This window comes from Lactuca sativa, chromosome 7 (genome assembly GCF_002870075.4).
Source record: "Lactuca sativa cultivar Salinas chromosome 7, Lsat_Salinas_v11, whole genome shotgun sequence".
Classification (NCBI taxonomy): domain Eukaryota; kingdom Viridiplantae; phylum Streptophyta; class Magnoliopsida; order Asterales; family Asteraceae; genus Lactuca; species Lactuca sativa.
This window is the reverse complement of record NC_056629.2, coordinates 139,602,312-139,613,397: the sequence shown is the minus strand read 5'-3', so window position 1 is coordinate 139,613,397 and position 11,086 is coordinate 139,602,312.

The following is an 11,086-nucleotide window of genomic DNA, read 5'->3' as shown; positions in this document are numbered from 1 at the left end:
AAGAATATTTTGTAAATAGTTAAAAATGATTAATTATAGTGATAAATACAAAAACTAAATTGTAATCTCAATTTAACTAAAATATTTCCTAAAGATATTTTTATAATCGTTAAAATTTTTCAAATAAGTACGTTAAAATAACTTACAATAACAATAGTTAAAAATAACTCTATATAAATGATTATATTTTTACCTTTAAAATAAAAAAAACAATGTTTGATGTTTTAAAAAATTATAATGATAGAAATAAAACCATTAAGCAAATAAATTTTAAGAAAATAATTAACAATAACAACAACTATAAATAACATTAAACCATATATTATATTTAATTTTATTCATGTGTAACTCTCGGGTAAAGGTCATTCAAACGATTGACTAAACTACAATATTAAAATTTCATATTATATTTATGTTTATAAAATTATGACTGTAACTTTTTAACATATTGTACTTAACTTATTAATTTAAATATGATTTCGTATGTGAGCAATTATCATTTTAAAGTCAAAACATTTGTATAATTTATGAGTTAAATGCAAAATAGTTAAATTATTAATTTCAATATAATATTAAACAATTCAATTAAATCTAAATTTCAGTTAAACTTGAAAAAAATCGAGAAACTATTTTATAAATAGTTAAAGATTATAAATTATAGTGTCAAACCAAAATTGTAATCCTAAATTAACAAAATAAATAAATAATAAAAAAACATTAAATTGTTTTTATAATCATTAACAATTTTCAAATAAATAGCTTAAAAATAACTTAAAATAATAATAGTTAAAAGTAATATTATATAAAAAACTATAATATTTTCTTTAAAAATAAAAACAATGTTTTTTGTTTTAAATAACTATAATCATAGAAACTAACAATATTCACCGAATAAATTTTAAAAACATTTAATTTCTGAAACCAAATTAAAATAATTAAGAGTTTCGAAATACGTTATTTTAAATAACTTACAACAACAATAGTTAAAAGTAAAATTATATACAAAAATTATATTGTTTTCTTTAAAAGCTAAAACAATGTTTGATGTTTTAAATAATTATAATAATAGAAATTAAAATCTTAAGCAAATAAACTTTTTAAAATTAATTAATCATAACAACTATAAATATCATTAAATCATATATTATATTTAATTTTATTCATAAGTAAATTGCAGTTAGATGTCATTAAGACACTTAGGATTATATATTTTAAAAGATATCTACATTATCATATAATTCAAAACAAACAATGTTTACTTATTATAAGGTTTATTATATAAAAGCTAATAACAATGTCATTGATATATTTAAAAACCATATATTTGCAAAAATTTCAAATATATTGTTGTATTTTGCACAACGCGTGGGTATTCGCCTAGTATCTTATAATAGTGAAAGACTCTGTAAAATGGTTTGGTCTAGGCATAGTCGTAGATAGCAGTAAAAATGTAATTATTCGTGTTTTGTTTTGAGTTTACGGTGTTTATGGTCAAAATGGGTTTACGGCCTTAAACTCTTTACGGCCGTAAACACCTTACGGTTCCTAGTCAGGTCTTTAAATAGCGAGTTGTGTCAGTCTTTATTAGTTGTTGATGCTCTCGTATACTTCCAAGTTGTATCAGACGTTTTCCAGTATTAAAGCGTATGCAAGCTTGGTATTTTGCTCATTATTGGTTTATTAATTTGTGTTTGCATCTGTTATTGTCTTTGATCGTTGGTAGATCTATTTTCGGGACTTTACAATTGGTATCAGAGCTTTACCAGTGTCAAAGGCGTTCAACAGCTGCGTTTTCAACTAAATCGACATCCACTGCAGTTTAGAGAAATTTATTTCAGTCGAAATCAAGGTTTCCAGAAGTTTACGGCCTTAGTTTACGGGCGTAAACTCCTCTTACGGCCTCATCTGCACTCTTCAAAATCGATAGTTTTTCACGTCTCTCAAGCCTTCGTAATCACACCTTAGTTCTGGGATTTAATTGAAATGTGTTTTAAAATTAAAATCGAACTTTTTATTTGAATTTCATTGACCGTAAACTAAATTACTCACAAAAATTGACTTTCTGTTAATCGAAATTTGCACCATTATTTTTCGGAGTTTAAATCAATAAGTATTCTTGGACCGTAAACTCAAGTTTACGGCCTAAGGTTTACGGCATCGAGTTTACGGCTTAAAAGTTTACGGCTACGTGAGTTGATTTTATAAAATTGAAATTAACTATTGAGTTAGTTTTAAAACAAACTAACTTTTGACCGTAAACTCCAGTTTACGGCCGGGAGTTTACGGCCGGGAGTTTACGGCCCAGTATTTTCTGCCTTTATTTACACGACAAAATCAACATTTTTACAGCCTTAATTTTTTTTTTTTTTTTTTTTTGTGATATTTTTTAAATAAAAATGGATACACAAAATTCAACTCAATACCAAGAGCTTGATGTTGTGATGGGTACAACCACACGAATTCCAAGACTTATGTCAGCTGATGGTTTTCCCGAGTGGAAATATAGAATTGAGAAGTATATAAAGATGAAAGACTTTAAGATTTGGAAATGTGTTTTAAAGGATCCAGTCAGAATCACCACTACAGTTGGGGGAAAGGTGGTCGACAAGGCAATTGAAAACTACATTGATGAAGACTTTGAGAGTGTGGAAGAACAAGAAAAGGCATTGGCCATTTTGACTATGGCTTTATCTCCAGACATTGCTCAAGGATTCAGAGAGTATACTTCTGCCAAAGCTCTGTGGGAAGCTCTCATTGAAGTATATGAGGGAAATGAAGACATGCGGGAAAGTCGCCAAGATATGCTGAGACAACGCTTCAATATGTTTAATTATGTTCCTGGAGAGACTCTCGAAGCTCAACTGCAGAGATTTACCACTCTCAACACTGAGATGACTGTGGCAGGGATTTTCTATACAAAGTCAGAGATTAATAAGAAGCTACTAAATGCTCTCCCAAAATCTTGGGACATGAATGTAGCAGTAATCAAGAAGACTAAGGATCTTAATCGACTTTCCCTAGCTGAAGTGATGGCTGTCATCAAAGCGTGTGATATTGATGACAAACAGCGAGAGATCAATCATGTGAACTCATACTCATCTGCAAATCTTGGCATTTCATCTAATAATGCTCTCTCTTCTTTCTCCTATACTTCTGCAGGTTCATCTTCCTCTGCACCGGTCATTCCTTACCCACAAGGCCAGCCTATTACATCTACCCAAAATGTTTCATCCTCTAATGTGGCCTCTTCATCAAAGGGAAAGGAGGGTGATGAAAACCTTGTCTTTGCAGCAGGGCTTGTGAATTGCTACAATGCTCTTGTAGCTGGGGAACTTCCTCCTCAACTGTCATTTGCAGATCTTGATCAAATCCATCCAGAGGATGTTGAGGAAATGGACATCACATGGCAAATTGCCATGGCTGTATTTAGGGCAAAACAGTTTGCCAAAAAGACAGGGAAGAACAATTGGGGAATGAGTGCTGACAAGAAGGTTGGATTCAACAAAGGAAAGCTTCGATGTTTCAATTGCCACGAGCCAGGGCATTTTGCTCATGATTGCCCACACCCTGATAGGAGGGTTAATAATGACAGAACAATGGTTGCAGTTGGGAATAATCGAAGCAGTGGTCAAGCAAACAATGAAAAGGCTATGGTTGCTCAATCATTTGACTGGGATGATCAAATACAAGCCCTAAATTTGTCTGGACCAGAAAATGCTCATCTAGCACAAGTGAGGAATGATGCTCAAGCAAGGACTGCAGTAGATGAAGACAACATGATGAAACTTCAATTTGGCTTGATGGTATCCTCCTCCCATGAACCTAGCTTATACAAGGTAAGTTTTCCATCATGCTCTAAGGCTTGTGTAGACTATGTGAAAGCTTTACAGGATAAAATTGAGACATTAGGTGATGAAGTAGAAAATCTAAGGATTCTTCGTGAACTCAATGACAAATTAATAAGAGACGTAGAAGACCTTAGGTATGAAGGGTATCGACTTCGAAAAGGACAAAAACCACTTAAAGCTCAACTAGAATAAAAAAATTAAAGACTTTAGGAGACTCCAGGAAGACTACAGCAACAAATGTGAAAATTACAATTATGTAGTCAAACAAAATGCTGAGCTTGTAGCTGAAGTTGAATCTTTGAAAGGAAACCTTGAGACCGCCAAACTTGATGTCAGAAAATATGATTTCTCAAGTGAGGTGGTTGCAAATATGATAGACCAAAGTATGCAGTTTAAAAGAAATCAATCAAAAGGTCTAGGGTATAAATTTGTACCTCCTCCTTTTAATCATTCATACGTGCCCAAGCCCTTGTCCAAAGAAGAGATTGCCAATGAGTCATTTATGATTTATGGCAAGCCCTCCGGTTTTGTTACGGGAGGATTTATTAATGTTGAAAGTACTAACATTTCTACTTCTCCTGCAGATCAATCCTTGAATCAGTCAAAGCACAAAGTTGAAGGATGTGTTTCTGAAAACAAAATCGAGTCCAAACCTAAAGCTTTTATTTTAAATAAAGACAATTCTTTGTTAAATGTTTTAAGTGACAATTTTTCTTGTGGTGTTTTAAATTATTCTGATACAGTAGCTGCTACCTCTGATACAGTTTTGAATGTTTCTAATATGTCTGATAAACCTTTGAATAGTTTGGTTGACAATTTAAACGTCTGTGATAAAATTGTTGAGATACCATTAGTCTCACAACCCTCTATAAATACAGCACCCTCATTTGCCTCACAACTTGATAATACTACATGTTTTTGTGAGACAAGCAAGGGTGTCTGTGGGGAAAACAAATCTGATGAATGCAGCACAAGTTCTAACATTAATTATCAGATTTGTTTTAATTGTGGCACTAAGGGTCATATTGCTAGAAATTGTCTTAATCGAATGTTTGTGAGTTATAATCTTCCAAGAGGAGAGAACGAATTCAGAGGAAGATCATTAAATAGAAATTCCTCTAGAAGTCGCTCTCGAAATGATTATTGGGTAGATAAAAGAAATAGAAAAAGGGATATATTTCACAGTCATAAAAGGTTTTTTAATCAACTTGTCCTGAACAGTCTGCCAAAAAGGAGCATAGCCATGCAAAGGTCAAGCTCATCCCAAAGCAACAATGGATCTTCAACCAATTTTGGTAGAAGTAACTCACGCTTTAAGCAGATCGTCAGACATAAAATGACAAAATTGACTGAATTTCTCAAAAAACCTAATTATATATGGAAACCTAAATCTACTCCCAATACATCATCTGTATCCTCAGAGAAGTTCATGTGCAATAAATCTGAAAAAGCATCGGGATCACCCAGGAAGATCATGACCTGGGTGCCCAAATCTAATTACACCCACCGATTTTGCAGGGGCAGTTGCGGGGAAATGTCGTCAGACCATGGTTCGTCAACAGCGGCTGTTCCCGGCACATGACAGGAGACATCACCCAATTGAACGACATTCAATCATTTAATGGGGGATACGTCTCTTTTGCGGGTGGAGATGGAGGAAAAATTACACAAAAGGGCACGGTATCAAATGGAGTTTTGAGTTTTGAAAATGTAAATTTCGCTCCAGAGCTAAAACACAGCCTGCTAAGTGTTTCGCAAATCTGTGACAAAGGCTATTCTACGCATTTCACTGACAAGGAATGCATGATCTTAAAGCCAGGTTTTGTCATCCCTGAAGAATGGATTCTCGTAAAGTCAAAAAGGGATGGAAATTCTTATATTATCGATATGAATAGCAATCTTCCAAAGCAGGTTACTTGTTTGTTTTCCAAGATCTCTGAGCAAACCGCAATGTTATGGCACCGAAGATTAGGTCACGCCAACGCCAAAAATCTCAATCGTCTTGCAAAGAATGAGATGGTCCGTGGATTACCTGTCAAAGACTTTATCACGTTTGAGAAATGTGTGTCCTGTGCTCAAGGAAAGCATCATCGAAAGCCACATTTACCGAAGCAAGTTAACTCAATAAGTCAGGTTCTACAACTTCTTCACATGGACCTATTTGGTCCAGTGAATGTGCTAAGCATCAATAGGAGTTCCTACTGTCTAGTTGTCATTGATGATTTTTCTCGTTTTACGTGGGTTTTCTTTCTATCCAACAAAGCTGGCGTCGCTGAATTGATCAAGAGGTTCATCATACTTATTGAGAATCAGACCAATCATAGGGTGAAGGCTCTTCGCACCGATAATGGTACAGAATTCAAGAATTCTGTTCTCAATCACTTCTGTTCTGAGAAAGGGATCCTACATCAATTTAGTTCCGCTCACACACCTCAACAAAATGGTGTTGCTGAGAGGCGAAACAGAACACTTAAGGATGCAGCAAGGACGATGTTGTGTGACTCCAAGCTTCCTGTTTTCTTTTGGGCAGAGGCAATAAACACTGCCTGTTATGTTCAAAATCGAGTACTCATCAACAAAGCTCAAATGAAAACTCCATATGAAATTTACTATGGTCACAAACCGTCCATTAGTCATTTTCGAGTATTTGGCTGTCCTTGCACCCTTCTTCACCTAGATGCCAATCCGAAGTTCAATGCCAAAGCTGATGACTGCTATTTTGTGGGGTATGCTGCACGTACCGCTTATCGAGTCTACAACAAGAAAACCAAACAGATTGTGGAATCCTATGACGTGCGTTGGTTGGAAGAGAATGAGACAGACGCGAGAGTGGGTCCGGACTGGTTATTTGATTATACGTCACTTTTCAAATCCTTAAACGTATATTCAAATGATGTCTCAAGAACTGATTCGCATTTGAAGAGTATCTCTGACGATGAAGTCGAAGAAGTTGTATACAAACCTGTATCTAAAACTTCCAATTCACTGAAAGGAAAGTCTAAAGCTTCAACTGAATGGGGGTCCTCCGACTCGCACAAAGGAGAATCTTCTGCTCTAGTTGAGGGGGAGTCTTATGCTTCATCTGAGGGGGAGCCGTCTGCTGAAATTGAAGGGGAGTCTTCTGCAACATCTTTCAATAAGTCTTCTGCTGCTTCTCAAGGAAGGCCGTTATTGGAACATGTCACTCCTCAATCAGACCACATTGATTCCTCGAATGTTGAATCAACACCTTCCACATTATTAGAGAAAGAGTTCATTCCAAATGATGCTTCCGCTGTCTCTTCAACCCTGATGTAATTACTCTTTCCTGATCTCATTGCGGATGAGTATGTTGCAGAACCATCTACATCTACTCAACACGCAAATGAAGGAGGTCTTAACATTCACACTCTACCTGTCTCCATCAATGACATCAGCCAAGAAATACCCTCTAGGATTCAACGAGATCATCCGCTCGAGAACGTTATCGGCCAGCTAGACAGTGGTGTTAAAACCAGAAGTCAAAGTGGAGACGTGAATACATGTCTGTATTCTTGTTTCATCTCTCAAATTGAGCCCAAGAATGTAGAGATGGCTCTAAATGAACCTAGCTGGGTGGATGCGATGCATGAAGAATTGCATCAATTTGAAAAACTAGGTGTTTGGAAGTTAGTTGAGTTACCAAAGGGCAAAAAGTCTCTTGACACACGGTGGGTTTATCGCAACAAGCAGGACGATTCAGGGGTCATTGTGCGAAACAAAGCCAGATTGGTAGTTCGCGGATTTCGACAAGTCGAGGGTCTTGACTACACCGAGGTTTATGCTCCTGTAGCTCGCTTGGAGGCCATTCGTATCTTCTTGGCGTACGCTTCATATATGAACTTCACTGTTTTTCAAATGGATGTCAAGACTGCCTTCTTGTATGGCAAGGTGAAGGAAGAAATCTACGTTGATCAACCTCCAGGGTTTGTTGACCCGAAGTTTCCTAATCATGTCTACAAGTTGGATAAAGCGTTGTATGGGCTGCATCAGGCTCCTAGAGCGTGGTATGCAACTCTAACTAAGCATTTGCTCGAACATGGCTATACACGTGGTACTATCGATCAAACATTGTTTATAAAGCATGTCGACAAGGACCAAATACTTGTTCAAATATACGTCGACGACATAATCTTTGGATCAACAAGCCAACAACTTTGCAAGGAATTCGAAAGTGTAATGAAGAAAAGATTTGAAATGAGTTCTTTGGGAGAAATGACCATGTTTTTGGGGCTTCAGGTTAAACAGAATTCAACCGGCATCCTTCTTCATCAGGCCAAGTACGTGGATGATATTCTTGAGAAGTTCGCACTTCATGATGCTAAATCTGCCTCAACACCGATGGCTGAACGACCCCTCCTGACTCCAGATCCAGAAGGCGAACCCGTAGATCAAACTCTTTATCGATCAATGATCGGATCCCTAATGTATCTTACTGCAAGTCGACCAGACATTATGTTCGCAGTTTGTCAATGCGCCCGCTATCAGGCTAATCCTAAACTCTCTCATCTTATTGTTGTTAAAAGAATTTTTCGGTATATCAAAGGAAGCCCTAAATTGGGTCTTTGGTATCCGAAGAATTCTGAATTTAATCTTTATGCTTTTACTGACAGCAATTATGGAGGTTGTGAGCTTGACAGGAAATCAACTTCAGGAGGATGTCAATACCTAGGTGACAGACTAGTTTCATGGCAATGCAAGAAGCAGCACACTGTCTCGACTTCGACAGCAGAGGCAGAATATGTGGCAGCATCAGCCTGTTGTTCTCAAGTTATTTGGATCCAACATCAGCTGTTGGACTACGGTTTGAATTACTCAGAAACCCCTATCTATTGTGATAATGAGGCTGCCATACAAATTGCTAAGAACCCAGTCCAACACTCTAAAACCAAGCACATCGATATTAAAATTCACTTTATCAGAGATTGTTATGAACGATTTTTAATTCGAATCGAACAAGTCCACACTGATAACAATGTGGCTGACTTGTTCACAAAACCTTTTAACAAAGCTCGTTTTGATGTGCTTGTGGAATTTCTGAAAATGATACGTTTTGAGGATTAAGTTTTTTTAATTTTTGTTCTTTGTTTGTTTTTAGTTTTTTTATTTTTATTTTTTATTTTATTTTTATTTCTTTTGTTTTTATCTTATTTTAATTTTAATTTTATTTCATCTTTGGTCTTCTTAGTCTATTTTAACATTTTACCAAGTTTGTCTTCAATTTTTGTTAGGTATGTTTAAATTTGCGCATTTTTTGTTTGTTTAAAACTCTCAACTATGCACAAATTTAGGGGGAGAAAGAAAATAAAAAAAATATATCCAAAAAATAGTGTCATTTCAGTAAAGAATCTAAATTAGGGTTATTTCAAAGCAGCCTTCGTTGTAAGTATTGTGATGGGAAATGATATAAATAAGTCATAAAGGATGACCTGAATCGGCGTAACGTACCTACGTTAAATCATCTACGCTCTGTGCTCGATGTGCTGGTAGGCGCGAAAGATTTTAAAAGGGGACTTGACTAGGAAAGTTGAATTTAATGAATTTAAGGACTCGACAAATTTGACCTAGTTAGATCCGTTTAATCTGAATTCACGACGCTCGGATAGGTTGAGCAGGGAGATAAACACGAGATTCTACTCGTCACATTAATTGAACCCGTACTTGGAACCGTGGCTTAACTTTTCCTCGATGTGCGGATTCTGTCCTTAATTCCGGTTGGATGGGGCGACTGGTAAATTCCGATAAATTAGGTCTATAGAATATCATTTTCTTTCTTTCTTTCTGTTAGTCATATGTTGTCTCCTTTGCGTGACCTCTAATCCGACCTGGTACACAACATATGCAACTCCATTTCTCTGTAGGAAATATATATATGTGTGAAATACTTCTCATCTGTTAGCCATATGCTGTCTCCTTTGCGCGACTTCTAATCCGACCTGGTACACAGCATATGCAACCTTCTTCTTCTCAACCCCTCTGAAGTAGTTAGCAATAGAATTCTGTATCTCTTCTCTCTCTAAATGGTTGTCTGCTCACCCGGTGTAAGGAGTACTCTGGAAGTTCTTGATGGCTGGGGCATATCAGGAAGCGGGAAACACGTTTCAGTACACCTAAAAATTGAACTCATATAGATTGTCTGTAGATCTCGCTACTCAATTTAGGTGGACAACAATATCCCTGGTTGTAGTCAATTAAATGGTCATAAGGTAATTTCACGTAAGATTTAGGAGATATAAAAATTACCAGAAATTTACAATTAGGTATATGCCCGAATCATGTCATTGGTAAAAGGTCCAAAAAGTCACAAATCCTTCGCGTTTAAGTTGACCACAATACTGACAATCGGTCAGACGAAGATGTGAAAGTAAGGGTACCGACAAGTAGAATAAGGCCGTCCAATGACTTTGATCCAAGCATCACAAAAGAAGTAATAGTTAAAGTGTTTCTTAATTTATTTGACGTTGTTTTTTTTTTTATTATTTTATTTTATTTTAATTTATTTTATTTTTAATTTTAGTTTTACTTTTAATTTTATTTTTATTTTTCTAGCATTTAAAATTTTATGGTGTGTTAGTTTTTATTTTTGTTTTAAAATTTTTTTAATTAATCCTCAAAAGGTTTTATTTTTATTAATTGGCGAAAAATTAGAAAGACTGGGTAGCTAACAGGCAGGAGGGTAAGAAAGGTGGAAAGGTAAAAGGTTAAAAAGGGGGAGTTCACGGCCGGAATCTCCCCACTCATCAGTTTCCGGCCGCAAACCTCTCCCAAAAGCTCTCAAGGTGTCGAAAATTTTTTCTTCGATTTTCGGAAAAACGAGTATATCATCGTGAAGGAAAATGGCAAATCTCAAGTTTGCAGACATGCACAATCTGGCGATAGTTCTTGCTGATCCACCTGTCGTTCATTCCGACATGCTTTCAATGATTCACAGGTTGCGTGAATGTTGTATTGCATCAGCATTGACAGTCAATCCGGTGATCTATCAGAACATCGTTCGTGAGTTTTGGGCGACGGCAAGGACGCAGATGGATGATAATGGAAATTTCACAGTTGCAGCGAAGGTGCAAGGACGAGATATTATAATCGATGAAAGTTTTATTCGAAACGCGTTGCTGATTGATGATCAACCGAACTATCCGACGGAAATTGGCATAGAGGATGTTCAGAGAATACTACGACGTATGAGTTATGAAGGAACCTACCCGCCAACGTTGAAAAAA